Here is a 19,637-nt window from a genome sequence, read left to right as displayed (position 1 = left end):
GTTAATAATGAGGGAAGCTATGCATGTGTGCAGGCAGGGACATATGAGAAATCTCTGTACCTTCCCTCAATTTTCCTATAAACCTAAAACCGCTCTTTAAAAGACTCAATAAAATAAGTAAATAAAATCAAGGAGGAAAAGAAAAAGAGAAACAAAATGTCTGTGCTGAAGAAACAAAATTAAGATTTGGTAATATTTTTAATCAATATTCCTGTCAGTATGCTACTTATTAAAACTAAATTTTTATTAAAATTAGGAAATGTGTAGGCTTTTTATTTTCTTTAGATATAATTCACATATAACATTATAATTAGTTTCAGGTGTACAGTTAACATAGTGATTTGATTAAGCTATACTGTAAAATAATTACCACAATAAATCTGGTTAACATTACCACATATAAATACATTCTTTTTTTCCTTGATAACTTTCAGGATCTTCTCAGCAACATTCAAACATTCAACACAGTACAATTAACTACAGTCAGCATGCTGTAGAGTACAAACCCAGGACTTAACTACTTTTATAACGAAGTTGCACCTTTGGCCACCAGTAAATGCTGTGTTATGGCTGTAGAGAGACCATGGTATAGCACAAGTGGCACTGAATTAGCAAAGCTATAGACCTGAGTTTGGTCCTGGGTATGCCACTAACTCTGTAAAACTGGAGACAGGACCTCGGTTACGGCATATATAAAGATATGGGTACCTATAGTATCTCCTATGTCCATCTTTCTAGCAACATGTGAATCTTTTGGCTCTTCCAATCTCATTAAACATTAAGGATAAAATGTTGGATAGTCTATGAAAGGTCAAACATTAACAAAATTCTGAATACAAGTTAGGGCCTAGTATCAAATCCTCAGAAACCTACCTAGAATGAATTCTTAGAAAGCTAAGGAATGATTCATTTTTTATGCCCCCCAAAATTAATCATGCAAGTAAAAGAAGAATAAGTTGACATTAAAAGGACACCTTTGATTTATTATTTTGATGATATCATCTGCAAATAGATAAAAAGAAAATAAGCTGGGAGATGGCTGCTTCCCATTAAATAATTTTTTACATAGTCAACCATGGAAATCCTGTATCTGACTGCGACCATGCTGCCATTATGAGAAAGATGCAAATTACACAAAAGCAAACTGATAACCCAGAAGTTAAGGAAATCTCCACAATCTCAAGTTAAAATATGGTACAAAAATAGCATTCATGAAGACACATCATTTTGAAAAGCTAATTATATATGTTCAGTATATACTGTTTAAGAAAATAGAGAACTTACTATATCTTATCAAGAAACAAAAAATGATTAAAATGTAAAAGTATGAACATCTACTATTTAGAAAATGTACTTATCAGGCCCTGGCCAGTTGGCTCAGCGGTAGAGCGTCGGCCTGGCGTGCGGGGGACCTGGGTTCGATTCCCGGCCAGGGCACATAGGAGAAGCGCCCATTTGCTTCTCCACACCCCCCCTCCTTCCTCTCTGTCGCTCTCTTCCCCTCCCGCAGCCAAGGCTCCATTGGAGCAGAGATGGCCCGGGCGCTGGGGATGGCTCCTTGGCCTCTGCCCCAGGCGCTAGAGTGGCTCTGGTCCCAACATGGCAACACCCAGGATGGGCAGAGCATCGCCCCCTGGTGGGCAGAGCGTCGCCCCTGGTGGGCGTGCCGGGTGGATCCCGGTCGGGCGCATGCGGGAGTCTGTCTGTCTCTCCCTGTTTCCAGCTTCAGAAAAATACAAAAAAAAAAAAAAAGAAAGAAAATGTACTTATCAAAAATACTTCTTTGTCCTGTGTCAGCCTGGTGTGTGGAAGTCCTGGGTTTGATACCAGGCCAGGGCACACAGGAGAAGTGCCCAACTGCTTCTCCACCCTTCCCCTTCTCCTTCTCCTTTCTTTCTCTCTCTCTCTCCCCATCCTGCAGCCAAGGCTCCACTGGAGCAAAGTTGGCCCAGGTGCTGAGGATGGCTCCATGGCCTCCACCTCAGGCGCTAGAATGGCTCCGGATGCAATGGAGCAACAGCTCAGATGGGCTGAGTATCGCCCCCTAGTGGGTTTGCTGGGTGGATCCCGGTCGGGCACATGTGGAAGTCTGTCTGTCTGTCTCCCCACTTCTCACTTCAGAAAAATAGAAAGAAAAAAAACTTCCTTTTTTATACTAGTTATCACACCATTAGTTTCTAGGCAACTTTCATTTTATTTACTACAAATGAGAGAAAATACAACACATATTTCCCACTTTTGTTTTTCAAATCCTATCTCAGATTCCAGTATGTATCATTCCAAGATTAATACTGAAGAGAGTCATATCAGGACAGCGCCTAAAGGAGAACTACCACAGCAGGTAGGAAAGGCTTCCCAAAGCTAAGAGAAGCAAGTGGCCTCGGTAAACTAGGGAAAGTTCTGGAGGCACAGAAAGAGTCCATGCGAGAATGCAAGCAGGACAGAGAGGAATAAATGAAGCCAGGGTACAGAAGACATGAGAAACAAGTTTTTATCTCTTATACAAGAAAACAAAGAAACTCAAGGTTGAAAGCCCATACTTGATCTTCTGGAAGTCTCTGTGTCCCTGAAACTGTATCAAAGACAACAAAAATTTTTATAAAAAACAATTTTCCATATCCTAAGTTTCAGACATCATAAAATAGTCTCAAAGCAGTAATCCTTCAAGAAAAGGTAAAATTCAGTAAGCATCTCAATGTCTAACACTGTGTTGAGAAGTTGGAGAATGTGATTTTCAAACTGTAGCACAAAACTACCATTTTCTTTTTGAGTAAAACAGAATAAATCACAATATATCTCCCTACTAAGAGTACACAATGGTCAGTTAAACTTTTGTTCCAGGATTTAAGTATGTACAATTATGTCTAACTGTAAAGAAATGCCTATAGTTTCACAGTGGGTGAAATCAATCAAGTTGTGATATACAGTGCTGTAAAAGATAACTTTGTAAAAAAAAACACTAAGAAAAAAAACTTTAAAGTCATAATCTAATCGGGGAGTGTACTGAATAAAAATTCACTTTTCAGGATGACGTACAGGTAGAAAAATTTTAAAGTTATAGAAGAGAGAATAAGTACCAAACTATGCTACATACAGCCCAGCATGGACTATAGGATGTCAGGGCAGGAATCACACTGAGAACCAGAGCTTGGAGAAGGGCTTCATAAACATAGAACTAAATAATGAAGCCTCAGAGGTGTTTACATTACAGCTTTTTATGCTGGCAAAGTCAGAGCCCCGAAGAACATGAGTAAACGCAAACATTCCAGCCGCTGGCTGTGCAACAGACTGAGCGAAGGCCTGCAGGTCAGGAGGCATACACTACTGGCCCAGTTCTACCTGATTTGATGGCTTTAGAGAGAGATGATAGAGAAATTTGTTGTTTTGATTTTTGTATGTGCCCTGAGTGGGTGTCAGACTCGCAACCTCGGGATAGCCAAATGACGCTCTAATCAACTGAGCTACCTGGCCAGGGCCACTGATCTGGTTCTAACAGGACCACCTTCCACAAATCACTCTGCCTCGCTTTTCTCATCAGCAAGATGCCAGCTTTATGGTATCTACTGCAAATCTAAAATGCTATAATTCTAAAATAGCAGCAATTTAGAATCACAAAGTGTGGTTTTAAGACAAGATGTTTCACCCCTTTCAGTTCCAATTTCCTAATCTGCAAAACAGGGCAAACAACACCTTCATCGTGGCCTGTTTCTGAAAACTATATAGAAGATGTTTAGAACCATGTTGGCACAGTAAGCTTCAAATATATCCTTTGCCTCTTCTCACTCCTACTTTCAGATGAACTCTGAAAAGACTGGTATTCCCAAAGTCACTGAGAAAGCCTATGGGGGGGTTCCACCCTGATGTGCAGTCATTCTAAGAATCTTGATCTAGGCCCTATAAAATGGCCTCCTCTAGTTTTAACCCTACCATCCAAGTTAAAATGTGCTGCACAGATTGTACAAAGACCCTTAGATGCACTCAGGCTCAGCATGGACACTGCACCATCACAGCACATCTCAGAGGGCTGCAGACACTGTCTGAGAACTGGGCCAGCACAAAGCAGTCTACAGACAGAACAGGGAGGTAAGGTCTCCAACATGAATGGCAGCGAGTCCAAATGTCCTGCCCTCCTGCTCCTATAAAGAAAACCACTGCACAGATACAAGTATTACCAAATTAAAGTGAAATCAAAGTCATGTAAATTATTGATGGATTTAATTGCCCTCTTATTATTACAACAGAATCCATACTTCAGATTCCAGAAGCTAAGTAAAGTTATTATCAAACTCAATATGGTAAAAGGTAAAGTTATCATCAACCTCAAATAGTTTTGTCAAATATAGAAAGAAACTGGTTGCAGTTGGCAGCATGAGCAGTCATGTTCAAACATAAGCAAGGGTGGAATGACGTGTCACAGTAAACGGAACAGTAGGAAGTTTCAGGGGCCAGACATTCCACCAAAACCATTAAGCTGAAAAGTCCATCAAATCACCTACCTCAGAACACTTCCAACAAGCAGGGGAATGGCTGGTGAAGGGAGAGGCTGCTGAATCTGAGAGAGTGGAGTGTGCAAACCAGACACCACTCCTCCTCACAGCCCCACAGCAGAGGTGGGCATGGGGTCCTTGACATCCAAACTTTGAGGAACAGCAAAGATTGCATTTGCTCCCACCCTCTTGAACTACAGAAACCGTCCTTTTTAAGTGTGTATGTGGGGGGGTTCCAGTTAAGTAAATCTCTGTCATGTCACAAGCTGACTAGAGATAACAGAACAGAAACTTCAACAACCGCACCCAACAAAGAATATAGATTTTGCAAAATTAGTTTGGAAAAGTCACTATACAGATTACTACAACACTCAAAAGCAATCACTGAGACAGAGAGTCTGATTCCCAGAGTTTCACATTATTAATAGTCTCGCTCTCAACAAAAGAATTAACAAAAATTATAAAGTAACAGGAAAATATAGCACTTTTGGAAGAAAATAATTTAACAGCAGAACAATCTCTGAGAAATTCCAGGCATTGAAAGTACTAGTCAAAGGTTTTAAATCAATTGTCTTTCATATGCTCCAATAATTAAAAGAAACAACAAAGAACTAAAGAAAATCAAGAGACTGCTGCATAAATAATAGGGAATGTCAATAAAGAGATAATAATTTTAGAATTTCTCTTTGCTTTCTTTTTAAAGCACAATAAATAGCTGAAATAAGAAATTTACTAAAGCAGTTCAGAAGATTTGAGCAGGCAAGAGAATCAATGAACTCAAAAACAAGGCATTTGAAGTTATACAGTATGAGGAGCACAATGGAAAAATAATTTAGAAAAATGAACAAACGCTGAGGGACCCAAGGGACACCATCAAACATATCAACATATGCATCATGAGAATACCAGAAGAAGCGGGAAAGGAACAAGCAGGCTAAATAGGAAACAAAAAAATAAAACCTGAAGAAATAACGGCCCAAAACTTCCCAAATGTGATGAAAGACATGAATTTATACATCCAAGAAGTTCAACAAAGTTGAAGCAGGAAAACCTCAACAAGATCCACAAATTGTCAGACAAAAACTAAATTGAAATCTTGAAAGAGGCAACTCATAAATAAAAGGGATCTGCAGCAAAATTAAAAGCTGATTTTTCATCAGAAACCACAGATGTCAAAAGGCAGAAGACAATTTAAGTGCTAAGAAAGAAAAACTGTCAACCAACACTATAAATGGCAAAACTATGCTTTAGCAGTAAAAGAGAAATTAGATATTCCAAGATAAACCTAAGGGGATTCATTGCCAGTAGACCTGCCCTCCAAGAAATACTAATGGGAGTCTTTCCAGCTAAAATGAAAAGACACTAGGCAATAACTCAAAGCCATGTAAAGAAATAAAGAACAGAGGTAAATATAACAGCCAGCATTATTATACTTTTGAGAGGCTTTGCAGTTTTGAGGAATAATTGACATACATCACTGTATAAGTTTAAGGTATACAGCACGATGGTTTGATTTACAGATACTGTGAAGTGATTACCACAGTAGCTTCAGCTAACATCCATCTTCTCATACAGATACAATAAAAAGAAAAAAATTTTTCTTTGTGACGAGAACTCTTAGGACTTTAACAACTTTCTTATTTATTGTACTGCAGTGTTTACTATTGCCATCATATTGTACATTACATCCCAGTATGTATTTATCTTATAACTGTACTTTTGTTTATTAATTCCCCTTTTTTCATATATGGCAAAAGGAAAACACATTAAATAACAATTATAAATCTGTGTTAATGAATGCACAATGTAGATATGTACTCTGTGACAACAATATAAAAAGGTGGAAAGACAGAGATATATAGAAGGTAGAGTGTTAGTGTAAATATTAGAACTGAGTTGGTATTATTATAAATAGGTTGTGCCTGACCAGTGTGTGGCACAGTGGACAGAACATCAACTGGGATGCTAAGGACCCAGGTTTGAAACCCCAAGGTCGCCGGCTTGAGCACAGGCTTACCAGTTTGAGTGCAGGGTTACAAGCTTGACCATAGAATCATAGACAGGACCTCATGGTCGCTGGCTTAAGACCAAAGGTTGCTGGCTTGAGCTCAAGTTCGCTGGTTTGAATAAGGGGTCACTGACTCATCTGGAACCCCCCAGTCAAGGTACATATGAGAAGCAATCAATGAGCAACTAAAGTGACACAACTACAAATTGATGCTTCTCATCTCTCTCCCTCTTTCTCAAAAAAAAAAAATTGTTATAAATTAAGAAACTAATTGTAAGCCCCAAGAAAATCACTAAGAAAACAACTAAAAACATACAGAAAAGGAAAAAAGGGAACCAGAATGGTACATTACAAAAAAACAAGTAAATACAAAAAAGGCACTAATGGAGGAATTAAGGAACAAAAAACATAAGACACACAGAAAACAAATAGCTAAATGCAGAAATAACTCTTTCCTTCGTAATTAAATGATTCAGCCTGACTGGTGGTAGCACAGTGAATAGTGTATCAGAATGATGTTCTAGGCAACTGAGCTACCTAGCCAAGACCAAGCAATACTAAACATTTAAAGAAGAATTAACATCAATCTTTCTCAAAGTCTTTCAAAAAAAAAAAAAAAAAACTGGAGGAGGGAACAAGTCTTCTCCTATTTTATGAGGCCCCCACTACCCTGACACTGAAGGTAGACTAAGACATTTCTATAAGAAAACTATAGACCAACATTCCTTATGACTATAAATCCAAAAATTCTCAACAAAATACTAGCAAACCAAATTCAGAAACATATTAAAAGTATTACTGACAAAGACCAAATGGGATTAATATCCAGAATATATTAAAAGAAAAAAACCAAACTCCTACAACTCAAGAACAAAAAGATAATCCAATTTAAAAATGGGGAAATGACTTTAAATAGATATTGCTCCAAAGAAGGTACATAAATATCAAATTATTAAACCAAAAGATACTCAATATCATTACTCATTAGGGAAGAGTAGATCAGTATTACAAGGTACTCTTCACACCCATCTGGAAAGGCAATATCAAAAAGAGATGGCTGACCAGGCAGTGGTGCAGTGGATAGAGCATCAGACTGGGACGCGGAGGACCCAGGTTCGAAACCCTGAAGTCTCCAGCTTGAGTGCAGGCTCATTCGGTTTGAGCAAGGCTCACCAGCTTGAAGCCCAAGGTCGCTGGCTTGAGCAAGGGGTTACTCAGTCTGCTGTAGTTCCCCGGTCAAGGCACATATGAGAAAGCTATCAATGAACAACTAAGGTGCCACAATGAAGAATTGATGCTTCTCATCTCTGTCTTAGCTGTCCCTCTCTATCTGTCTCTGTCACAAAAGAGAGAGAGACAGAGAGAGAGAGAGAAATGAGAGATGAGAGAATAACAAGTGTTCACAAGGAAGTGAAGAAATTTGATCCTCAAAAAGTTTAGGCCCTGGCCAGTTGGCTCAGTGGTAGAGCATTGGCCTGGTGTGCAGGAGTCCCGGGTTCGATTCCCGGTCAGGGCACACAGGAAAAGCGCCCATCTGCTTCTCCACCCCTCCCCCTCTCCTTCCTCTCTGTCTCTCTCTTCCCCTCCCGCAGCCAAGGCTCCATTGGAGCAAAGTTTGCCCGGGGAACTGAGGATGGCTCCGTGGCCTCTGCCTCAGGTGCTAGAATGGCTCTGATTGGGGCAGAGCGATGCCCCAAGATGGGCAGAGCATCGCCCTTGGTGGGCATGCCAGGTGGATCCCGTCGGGCGCATGCGGGAGTCTGTCTGACTGCCTCCCCATTTCCAGCTTCGGAAAAATACAAAAAAAAAAAAAGGTTTAATATGGAGTTACTATATGGCTCCACAATTTCACTCCTATGAATGTATCCAAAGGATTTAGTTTTCTTTACTTATTTATTTATTTATATGAGAGACAGATAGACAGAGACAGACAGGAAAAGAGAAAGATGAGAAGCACTAACTCGTAGTTGCAGCATTTTAGTTGTTCACTGATTGCTTTCTCATATATGCCTTGACCAGGAGGTTCTAGCCAAGCCAGAGACCCCTTGCTCGAGCTAGTTAGCTTGGGCTTCAAGCCAGTGACCTTTGGGCTCAAGCCAAAGACCAAGATCCCACACTCAAGCATGCAACTTCATGCTCAAGCTGGTGAGCCTGGGCTCAAGCCAACGACCTTGGGGGACTGAACCTGGGTCCTCAGTGTCCCAGGTCAATGCTCTACCCACTGCACCACCACCTGGTCAAGCTGTATCCAAAAGATTTAACAACAGGAAGTCAAACAGATACTTTTGGGTGTCAATATTCATAGCAGTATTATTTATAATATCCAAAAAGTGGAAACAAATCTAAATTTCTATCAGGAGATAAATAGATAAACAAAATGTGGAATAATATAAATTATTTTTCAGCCATAAAAAGTACTTATTCATGCTACAACATGGATGAAACTTGAAAAAAGTATATAAAGTAAATAAGCCAGACACAAAAGAACAAATATTGTATAATTAGACTTACATGATACATTTATAATAGGAAAATTCATATTAGGAAGCCGATCAGAGGGTAGCAAAGTTTAGACAGAAGGAGGAATGGGGAATTACTACAGAATAGTAATACTACAGCTTGTTTGGGGTGATGAAAAAGTTTTGGAATGATGGCTGCACAACATGGTGAATGTAATTAACACCACTAACATGTACACTTAAAATTAGTTTAAATGGCAAATTTTACATTATATATATTTCACCACAATTTTAAAGCCATGTGATCAAGGGTCAAAGGTTCTTACACTGGGCTCCCAAGACAAGAGCTAAATACAGTTACTGCTTACTTCCCTAGGGTCATTTTCCTGGAGAGCAAGTCACTTTCTGCAATCCAAAATTTCTGGGGTGAAAAACATTTACTGCAGAGTTCAGTTAAGGCCAGGTGTTGCTTATTCAGTGTTGCAAGCCCAAAAAGATTTGAAGTAAACAACATTTAAATTCCACTGCTTTGATTCAGCAAGCCACAACAGTGCAAAACAAGGACAGCAGAAAAACTTTGGAAGGCATCTATGTCTCCAAGAGAAGAGAGGATCAGTTCATCAGGGAGAAGAGGAAGTATTGTCTAGCTACAGAAATCACAGGAGGTAGAATGATACCCAGTGTTTTTGTGGCACTTCTTAAAAATTGCAATAAAATTCATCTTTTAAAATAAACCACAGATTTCTATGTTTAAACATAATTAGCCTGACCTGGGGTGGCGCAGTGGATCAAGTGTCAATCTGGAACGCTGAGGTCGCTGGTTCGAAACTCTGCACACATTGTCTGGTCAAGGCACATATGGGAGTTGATGCTTCCTGCTCCTCTCACCTTCTCTCTCTCTCTCTCTCTCTCTCTCTCTCTCTCTCTCTCACTCTCTCCTATCTAAAATGAATAAATTAAAAAAAACATAATTAGCACACAAATGTCAGAAAGCTGTAAGAAATCAACGTCGGAACTTGTGTTTGAGTTATGTTATAAAGGAGAGGGATGCGAACTGATGATAAAAGAAAGACACTTCAGACGGCAAAGGACAAGAGGAGGCAAAGCAGAGGCAGGGCCATTATAGAAGTAGTGGGTTGAGCAGTGAGCTAAAATCAGAAGAACATCAATTGAGTCCAAGCTGTCACCACTTTATAAGCCAATAACCTCAGGCAAGTCACTTTATCAGTCTGTTGTTTCCTCACCTTGATACAGAAAAACATCTCATCTGCCCACCTCACAGGATTATTGTGAAAATCAAATATTAGACATGAAACTTCTCTAGCGCAGTAAAGCACTATGTAAAGTGGTGTTTCCCAACGTGGGGCCCATGCCCCACAGGGGGGCAATTCGATAGTTAAGGGGGGCAATTTAAAAATGGACTCGACACGACTTTAACTCTTTCACCCCGGGCCATTTAAATGCAATGCTAGATATCGGTGCCAAATTTAACAAAAAATGCAATTCTTAAATAATTGCGGTAAATAATTTATATTAAGTATAATTTCATTTGACGAGACCAAAATATCAACTAGATGATTGGCGTCGTCAAGTAAACTTCGTCCTGGGTTCACCGTGGAGCGTGCCGTCTGCCGCGGGGAACCCCAGACGTTTTAAAAACTCGCTAAACAACGCAGTTATTCTCACCTAATTGGCCCATCGCAACTTCTGTAGTTTTTCACATCATTCAGTTGGTGTTAATTTGAAATAAGTGTCAGTCAAAACTGTTGTAAAAGCTCGTTGATTTAATAAATATACATATATATATTGTATAGATATAATTGGTAAATATTTGATTTTATTTTTATCAATATTAAACTCTTTATTAAGTACTTCTTGCATCGGGGCTAGAAAGCAATAATATTTTATAAATATTATTGGGGCTATAATAGTGCATGCACAACAATTTTAATTTTAGAAGCATAACTTTCCAGAAAATTTTGTCAAGTGGAAAAAATATAGATACCTTTTGATTTGTGGTGGTAGTGTAGTAAATGTGTTATATACATTTAAATAAATATGAATTTTTAGTATTCGTTTACTCTATGTCACATTGAATATATTTTAACACATATTTTAATATTAGTTTTTAATTGATCTTATTTTTATTTCTTATAGCCCATAGTAAAATGAGTGGTGCACGCAAGAAAAAAACCTCGTCAATATTCGGAGGAATATTTAAAATTTGGGTTCATACCCGCTGTTCACGATGAGCGAATTCCTTTTTGTCCTTTATGCCAGCAATGCTTGACCAACGAATCAATGAAACGAGGTCGTCTTGAGGCGTATTTGAAGGCGAAACATAGTGCTCATATTAATTCAGATTTGAGTTACTTTAAAACTTTAAAAGAAAAATTTTGAAAAAAGAACATTAAAGTCTCTATTTACTGCTCATACTTCAACTAATAATCGTGTACTTGAGGCTAGTTATCAAATTTCTTTATTCATCGCTAAAACTGGAGAAAATCACACCATAGGAGAGAATTTAATAAAACCGTCAATATCAGCATTTCTTAAAACGGTTCTTGAAAAAGATGACAAAGGTGTAAAAGCTATGCCACTCAGTGACAATACTGTTAGCAGAAGAATAGACGAAATGAGTGAGGATACTGAAAAACAACTTATTGAAAAGCTGAAGACAAGAAAATTCTCCTTGCAAATGGATGAATCAACTTTGAGAGACAGTGAGGCGGGATTGATAACTTACATAAGATATATTGATAAAGGACATTTTGCTGAAGAAATGTTGTTCTGTAAAAGATTAGAAAGCACCACTACCTCCAAAGATATATATAATAAGCTAAAAAACTACTTAGATATCTATGATATACCAATGAAAAATATAACATCTTGTGCTGCAGATGGTGCTCCCAATATAATGGGCAAGAAAAATGGCTGCTTAAAATTGATGAAAGATGCGAATCCAGAAATGATTCTTGTGCATTGTGTTATTCATAGGGAAAACTTGGTAGCTAAAAACATCTCGCCTGTTCTGAATGAAGTATTACATACAGTAATAAAGTGTGTTAATGCTATTAAAGCTAGTGCCAAATGTGAGCGTCTTTTCAAGCTATTTTGTGAAGAACAAAATGAAGACCATGTGAGACTCTTACTTCATACTGAAGTAAGATGGCTATCTAAAGGAAACTGTTTGAAAAGATTTATGGAACTGTTTGATACTCTTAGTGATTTTTTTAAGCGACAAACCTGAAATGAAGTATCTGTTAACAATAGATGGTAAAGCATTTGTGAGTTATTTAGCCGATATCTTTGAAAAACTAAATATATTAAATAAGCAACTTCAAGGAACAAATAAAACTCTTGTCGATGCAAAAGCAAAGATATTTGGTTTCATTACCAATATTGAGTTATGTCAGAAACATATGAACAACAAAAACTTTAAACAGTTTCATTAGCTCCAAAAATGTGAAGTAACTGATACCGCTTTACTTGTTATTGTCAATCATTTGAATATTCTATCGGCTGATTTAAAAGAAAGATTTTCTGATTTAAAACAAATTGATTTCCCAACATGGATGATGCAGCCAATGTTAGTGGATTTGTCTGATATATCAAATATGCAGTATCAAGAAGAACTCGCTGAATTGCAAAATGATGAGTCAGTTAAAGCTTTATTTAATATCAAAGGAGCGATGGCATGGCTTTGTGAGGAAACAGAAATCAAATACCCAAATTCAACCAAATGTGCAAGAAAACTATTGCTACCGTTTCCATTTTCATTTTTAGCTGAATGTGGATTTAGTGCTGTAAATGATTTACTGGTAAAAAAAAGAAATTGGCTGGATATAACACAACGTGGAGACTTGAGACTAAAGCTAACCAAATTGGAACCTAATATAAAATCTCTGTGCAGATCCATCAAGCGCAAGGATCACACTAAATTAAAATAATAAATTAATATAGAAAAATCTGTATTAAAATTATTTGGAATTTAAATTTGTTTTTCATTATATGTTTTGAAATTTTACTTACTATGTTTTGTTAACAATTTCATAGTGATTTCTTCCTAGAACCTATCATTTATGTTTATTAAGTGAACAAATCAATTTTTTAATGTTAAAAATTATGTATGTTACATAGGGGAGGGACATAGAAATTTTAGAAAGGTTAAGGTGGGGCATGGCACAAAAAAGGTTGGGAAACACTGATGTAAAGTATTATTAGAAGCATCAGCCATTTCAATTTTTCTAAGTGATCATTTTACCAAACCAAGTGATACATGGAAAATTCTAGTAGAAGATAATATTTTCTTTAGCTGCACCTTGTTTTTTTGTTGTTTTGTTTTGCTTTTTTGTGACAGAGACAGAGAGGGAACAGACAGAATGGAAGGGAGAGAGATGAGAAGCATCAATTCTTCGTTGTGGCACCTTAGTTGTTCAGTGATTGCTTTCTCATATGCGCCTTGACCAGGGGGGGCTACAGCAGACCGAGTGACCCCTTGCTCAAGCCAGTGACCTTGGGCTCAAGCTGGTGAGCCTTGCTCAAACTACATAAGCTCGCACTCAATCTGGCGACCTTGAGGTTTTGAACATGGGTCCTCTGCGTCCCAGTCCAGTGCTCTATCCACTGCGTCACCGCCTGGTCAGGCAGCTGCATCTTGTTTTGAAAGCTACCGTGTACGTAGAAGGAACATATACCAATCTTTATTTGATTCAAAAGTCCAGATTACCTCCCTTTGGACATCTGTTGTAAATACTAGAACAAGCATCAAGTCCCTTTTATATACCTCTGCATAAAACTTTTTTTTTTTTTTTGACAGAGAGAGGGGACAGACAGGGACAGACACAGGAAGGGAGAGAGATGAGAAGCAGCAATTCTTCTTTGTGGCACCTCAGTTGTTCATTGATTACTTTCTCCTATATGCTTTGACCAGGGGGCTACAGGAGACCAAGTGACCGCTTGCTCAAGCCAGCGACCTTTGGCTCAAGCTGGTAAGCCTTACTCAAACCAGATGAGCCTTTGCTCAAGCTGGCAACCTCAAGGTTTCGACCCTGGGTCCTCCACGTCCCAGTCTGATGCTCTATTCACTGTGCCACCACCTGGTGAGGCATACCTCTGTATAAAACTTTATCTAATGAATACTGCATGCTCACAACCTAAAAATAATGCAAACCGTAGAGAGGGTATCAAATAAAAACATAAAAGTATTATTTACCACTCCCTCCCTTCTGGTGTCTTTCCCCAGAGCCATCACTGTTAACAGTTTGGCTTTGTGATGATTATTATCACAACTTTAAATAAGATATGCTTCAGTCAACAGCTTTTAAATCTGGGCTATGCAGGATTAAAAAGTGGTATACAACTATCTCCCAACTCTCCTACCCCACCTCCTACCTATTACTATGTATTATTGGACATACTGTTTGAGGGCTTCTAGTCATTCTATATTTAAATCTCTAGCTAGGTTTACCAATTTCATGGAGTATTTAAGAAATGTCTGCTATGAAACAAACAGAAATTAGTGCCTTTCCTTTCCTTCTATCTCTCCTTTCCTCTACCTCCCAATTATTTCTTTATACAGTCAGGAATTATAACACTTACTTTTGCTTCTACAATTGTACTGAATCTGCCATGCTTTATTCAAAAAACAAGTGGAAAGAGGTTATACAAACAGCTGCTAGTGTATACAAAGGAGTTTGGTCTACATCAGGGGTTCCCAAACTTTTTACACAGGGGGCCAGTTCACTGTCCCTCAGACCGTTGGAGGGCCGGACTATAAAAAAACTATGAACAAATCCCTATGTACACTGCACATATCTTATTTTAAAGTAAAAAAACAAAACAGGAACAAATTCAATATTTAAAATAAAGAACAGGTAAATTTAAATCAACAAATTGACCAGTATTTCAATGGGAACTATGGGCCTGCTTTTGGCTAATGAGATGGTCAGTATCTGGTTCCATATTTGTCAATGCTAGCCGTAACAAGTGATATGACGCGCTTCCGGAGCCCTGACGTGTGCGTCCCGCATCGCTGCGCTTTGTGGCGCCACCACATACAGCACACAGGATGCATCCTGTGCTCTCTCACTGACCACCAATGAAAGAGGTGCCCCTTCCGGAAGTGCGGCGGAGGCCGGATAAATGGCCTCAGGGGGCCGCATGTGGCCCGCAGGCCCCTGGTCTACATAGTAAAGAGGGGCAAACAGAGATGCTGGTAACTTTAGAAGAAAATTTAGTTATGTATTGTAAAGCTGGTGACTGAGGTCAGGCAGGTCCACACTGGATTCAGGCAGACGGGAAAGAAACTGCCGAGCCAGAAAGCGTTGGGCCATTCCCGTTTAATAGAATCACACAATGGCAGATGAGCAAACCAGCATGCGAACAAACAGCAAAAAACGGCCCCCTATAGTGGTGGGCAAGAGATCTACAATCCACCACTCTGAAGGCAAGCACCTTACATAGACGATACACCCATGGCAGTGCCACGTGCCCACACACTAATCATGCAAAGTATAAGCGGGCAAGCCTAACTTCCCAACATTCCACCTTAAGGTTGCTCGCCTTATAATCTTGTGACAGGTATCTTCTGTGATAATACCTGTGTGAGCAGTGAGGTACATTACATAAATGGAGCCTATAGCAACAGCACAAGTTACACAATAATTACAAAGGTGTCCTTCACAATGTCTCCCTGAGCCCTTTGCCCAAGGAGTTAACTGGAGGCCCACCTCTAGCCTCCTACCCCACAGTAGGTGGGAGGCCCTGTATAGTCCAGGACTATGTCCATTGAAACTGCAAAGTGTCCTTGGTGAGTCTCTGCAACTGGATGGGAGCAGCTTCCCAGTGCAGGAGGGCCTCCACAGGTACCACAGCCTCCCCCCCCATCAGGGTCTCTTGTAGTACAAGCGGCGTGTCCATTCAGCAAGGAAGCCAGTGCCCTACTCTGGTCGCAGTCCAAGAGTCCATTACACTGCTCAATGATCGGTCTGTCTGTGCAAATCACCACAGTGAAAGTCCATTACAGGCAATTAGCCACACAACTCTTTGATAATGGACCTCAGCACCTTTCCATAGTGTGCTGTCCATTGCCACAGCTCCATTCAAGCCCCTCAACAAGCTCACACGACCTAGCAGTGTCAAATACATTCAAGGCTTGTGCCACCTTGACAGTTCTTGTAGCTGCTGCTGCTACAAAAAAAAAAGCACTTATAACCTTCTAACGCCAACACCTGCTGCACATTAGAAGGGGACCACTGAATTGCCAATTCCACACAGGGCCTCTGCGCCCCCTACCCATTAGGCAGGCCCCTCAGACTTTCCCTTATTCAAACTGGGACAACAGGTCTTGAGGGATCCTCTTCTCCCACAGCTGTCTCCAACAAATAATCTTGCAGCCGTGCAACCTAAACGCCAGCCATTTCTTGGCAGCTGCCAGGGCCACCCACTTTCTCGGCTTTTACAGCGGCTGGAATTTCTGTTATGGCTCAAGCTGCCACCAAAGCTCTAATAGGATTTTACTAGATCTGCCATCCAATTTCTCTTTATCTTCCCCGGCTGCAATCAAATCTACCCACGTTTGTATTCAGGTAGCCTTTACAGGTCTGTTTCTCTTATTAGTTTTTTTGGGGGGGCAGCATGCGTAGCAGCCTGCACAGCTTTACAGCCCCAGGTTGTCTCCAGTTCTCCCAAATCTGTTGCTATCTGTGTAACCGCGTTGATGGGCTGCCCCAAGTAAGGACTCAAGAGAGCCACTAGTGACCTAAAAAGGGTTGCTGGGGTGCTACAGAGAATAAGGTCCCTCATCCCTGCCATAAACACTTCCTCGTCTGGTCCACGGGACCCGGATGGAAAGCAGCATTCTTCATGCCTAGTTCCCAAAGGACCTTTACTAACTCACTATAGCGCTGCCACCAACTCATTGCCCCTGGCAAGTCTCCAGCATTCTCCAGACTGTACAAATGGCGTCCATCACCCACTCTAATAGGGTATGGTTTCCTGGGTTGTCATAGCAGTTCTGAAGACGCTGCCTTAAGGAGGAGTGCATGGTAATGGTGGACAATTTCTCCATTTCTGTTCCAAGAGCATGATGCCATTCACCCCCTATGTCCCACAATCATAGCAACCAGGCTGCCAGGGTCGATGGGTTTCTGCCTGAACTGTGCTTCTAATTCCATCAGCTCTGCTTTGGGTGTAGGGCCGGACCACAGAGTGCTCAACTACCTGTGGAGGAGGTTGTGCCTGTCCCTGAGGGACATGTGGCTACCGGATTTTTACCTTTTGGGTGACCATCAGCTAGTCTCTGAGTCTGCAGATGGCAATTTCATCCCAAACCTTCTCCTCAGCAGAGTCAGAAATGACTACAACCTCCGACTCAGAGCCACTCCACTGGCACAAATGCAGCTCCTTTTTCAGCACTTGCTTTGGCTCCTGCACCTGCTGGCTCTTGGCATGAGCTGGAACTTGAGCTCTTAAACCCACAGTTGTTTTCCTAACAACTGTCACTGTCAGCATTCAGGTTCTAGGGCAAACTGGAGCTCATGAAACCAATTCCTTCTCAAGCAACCACTCCAGTTCCAGGCGCTGTTGGTGCTCCGCCTGCATCTCACACTGCAGCTCTCGAGAGCAGCTGGCCTGCTCCAGCACTTGTTCCAGTTCACACCGTCACTGGTTCTCAGCCTGCAGCCTGACCTGCAGTTCAGCAATCTACAACTGCTTCTCCAGTGAATGTTCCAGCTCATGCTGTTGTTGACAGTGTATACAGCTCATCCTGGAGCTTTTGTCCTCAGGCAGCCTCTTGCACAGAGCTTTTAGTTTGTGCCTGCAGTGCTGTAAAAACACACCCAGCCCACAGCCCCCAAAAGGACAGCCACAGGGAAACATATGCTAGAGAACAATGACCACTCTCCTATCCCTATCCGTCCAGAGTGTTGGTGGCTCCATACCAATATGATCCGAATCCTGCTCACAAAACCAGATGTTATGCTAGTGGCCAAGGCCAGGCAGGTCCACACTGGATTCAGGCAGAAGGTAGAGAAATGGTGGAGCCAGAAAGCATTGGCCATTACCATTTAATAGAATCTCGCAACAGCAGACAAGCAAACCAGCAGGGGGAAAATCGCTTCTCACGGCAGCAGGCAAACAAACAGCAAAAAAAACCCTGGCTCCTTGCAGTGGTGGGCAAGCGATGGCAATCTATGGCGCCGAGGGCAAACACCCATAGCCTTACACAGACTATACACACTAATCAGGCAGAGTACAAGTGAGCAAGCCTAACACAGCTGTTTTCCCAACATGTATGCTGAAAAGTTTATAGGTAACTAGTAAAAAAAATTTTTTTAAATCACTCCAACAAGGCCCTGGCTGGTTGGCTCAGCGGTAGAGCGTTGGCCTGGAGTGAGGGGGACCAGGGTTCAATTCCCGGCCAGGGCACATAGGAAAAGCGCCCATTTCCTTCTCCACGCCCCCTCCTTCCTCTCTGTCTCTCTCTTCCCCTCCTGCAGCCAAGGCTCCATTGGAGCAAAGATGGCCCGGGTGCTGGGGATGGCTCCTTGGCCTCTGCCCCAGGCGCTAGAGTGGCTCTGGTTACGGCAGAGCATCGCCCCCTGGTGGGGAGAGCATCGCCCCTGGTGGGCGTGCCGGGTAGATCCCGGTCAGGCGCATGCGGGAGTCTTTCTGACTATCTCTCCCCGTTTCCAGCTTCAGAAAAATACAAAAAAAAAAAATCACTCCAACAAAAAGCAGTACAGGAAAGCAAAAAGAAGGGAGGGAGGGAGGCAGAAAGGGAAGGAGAAATAAAGGAAGAAAACTAAAAAGTAAAAGAAGAGAAATGTGGGCCTCAGTCATTAAACTATTGTCACTCAAAGGAAAAACTTCCAAGTTTCTGGTCTCATTCAAGCTCTTGGTGTTCCTCACATGTCTAGAAATCCCCAGTTGTTCAGATTTGTGAATTGAATTAAGGACCACTCCCATGGGTTTCTTCTGTGTTTGTCCTGAAAATACAGGCTCCAAGTTCCATAGAAGGAACAGGTGCAAGAAATAGACAAATCAAGATAGAGTGGGACTCTGAGGGTAGAACTGCATGCACCCTGTTGCCGAATCTGCAGTAAAACCAAACTACCACAAGTCTTTCTCCACCCTCTCCACTCTTAAGCCATAATGCCTAAAAGTTCACCCATTTTCTGCAAAGACCTATCTCTAACTTTATCCTACAAGTAAAACCAGGTGGGCCCACAATTCTGTTGGAACAAGAAAAAAGAAGACTCCACTGAGCCAGCTATTTCAAACTTCTTTGATGGTGACTCATCACAGCCACACTCCAACAACCAACTGCAGAATCCAAATTCAAGCTTCCATGGCTAGCTGTTATGTTTAGTGATTATTCTCCTTCCTACTGTAACATTTCCTACTTGTTGCGATCTTTATTCCTACCTACTACTTTTCAATTCTCTAGGAATTTCTAGAAACTATCTATCTGGTCTACTGGTAGCACTGCTTATCCTCTAGCTCAGTGGTCCCCAACCTTTTTTGGGCCACGGACCGGTTTAATGTCAGAAAATACTTTCACAGACCAGCCTTTAGGGTGGGACGGGTAAATGTATCACGTGACTGAGAAAAGCGTCAAGAGTCTTAGATGGATGTAACAGAGGGAATCTGGTCATTTTTTAAAAATAAAACATCGTT

General features: G+C 40.9%; 1 protein-coding gene across 4 annotated transcripts in view; it reads right to left on the bottom strand.

Moving 5' to 3' along the window:
- Positions 1–19,637, bottom strand: part of USP12 (ubiquitin specific peptidase 12) — a 127,679-nt gene that overhangs the window by 58,444 nt on the left and 49,598 nt on the right. The window contains exon 1 of one of the 4 annotated variants that reach the window (XM_066258974.1): positions 9,725–9,852. The exons of the other annotated variants lie outside the window; for them this stretch is intronic. The gene's annotated coding sequence lies outside the window, so the exon portion shown is untranslated. Of the gene's footprint in view, positions 1–9,724; positions 9,853–19,637 lie in introns of those variants that run through there. 4 annotated transcript variants of the gene reach the window in all.

This window comes from Saccopteryx bilineata, chromosome 2 (assembly GCF_036850765.1).
Source record: "Saccopteryx bilineata isolate mSacBil1 chromosome 2, mSacBil1_pri_phased_curated, whole genome shotgun sequence".
NCBI classification, from domain to species: domain Eukaryota; kingdom Metazoa; phylum Chordata; class Mammalia; order Chiroptera; family Emballonuridae; genus Saccopteryx; species Saccopteryx bilineata.
Note: the sequence above shows the minus strand (reverse complement) of the source record. Positions and strands in the feature narration are given on the sequence as shown.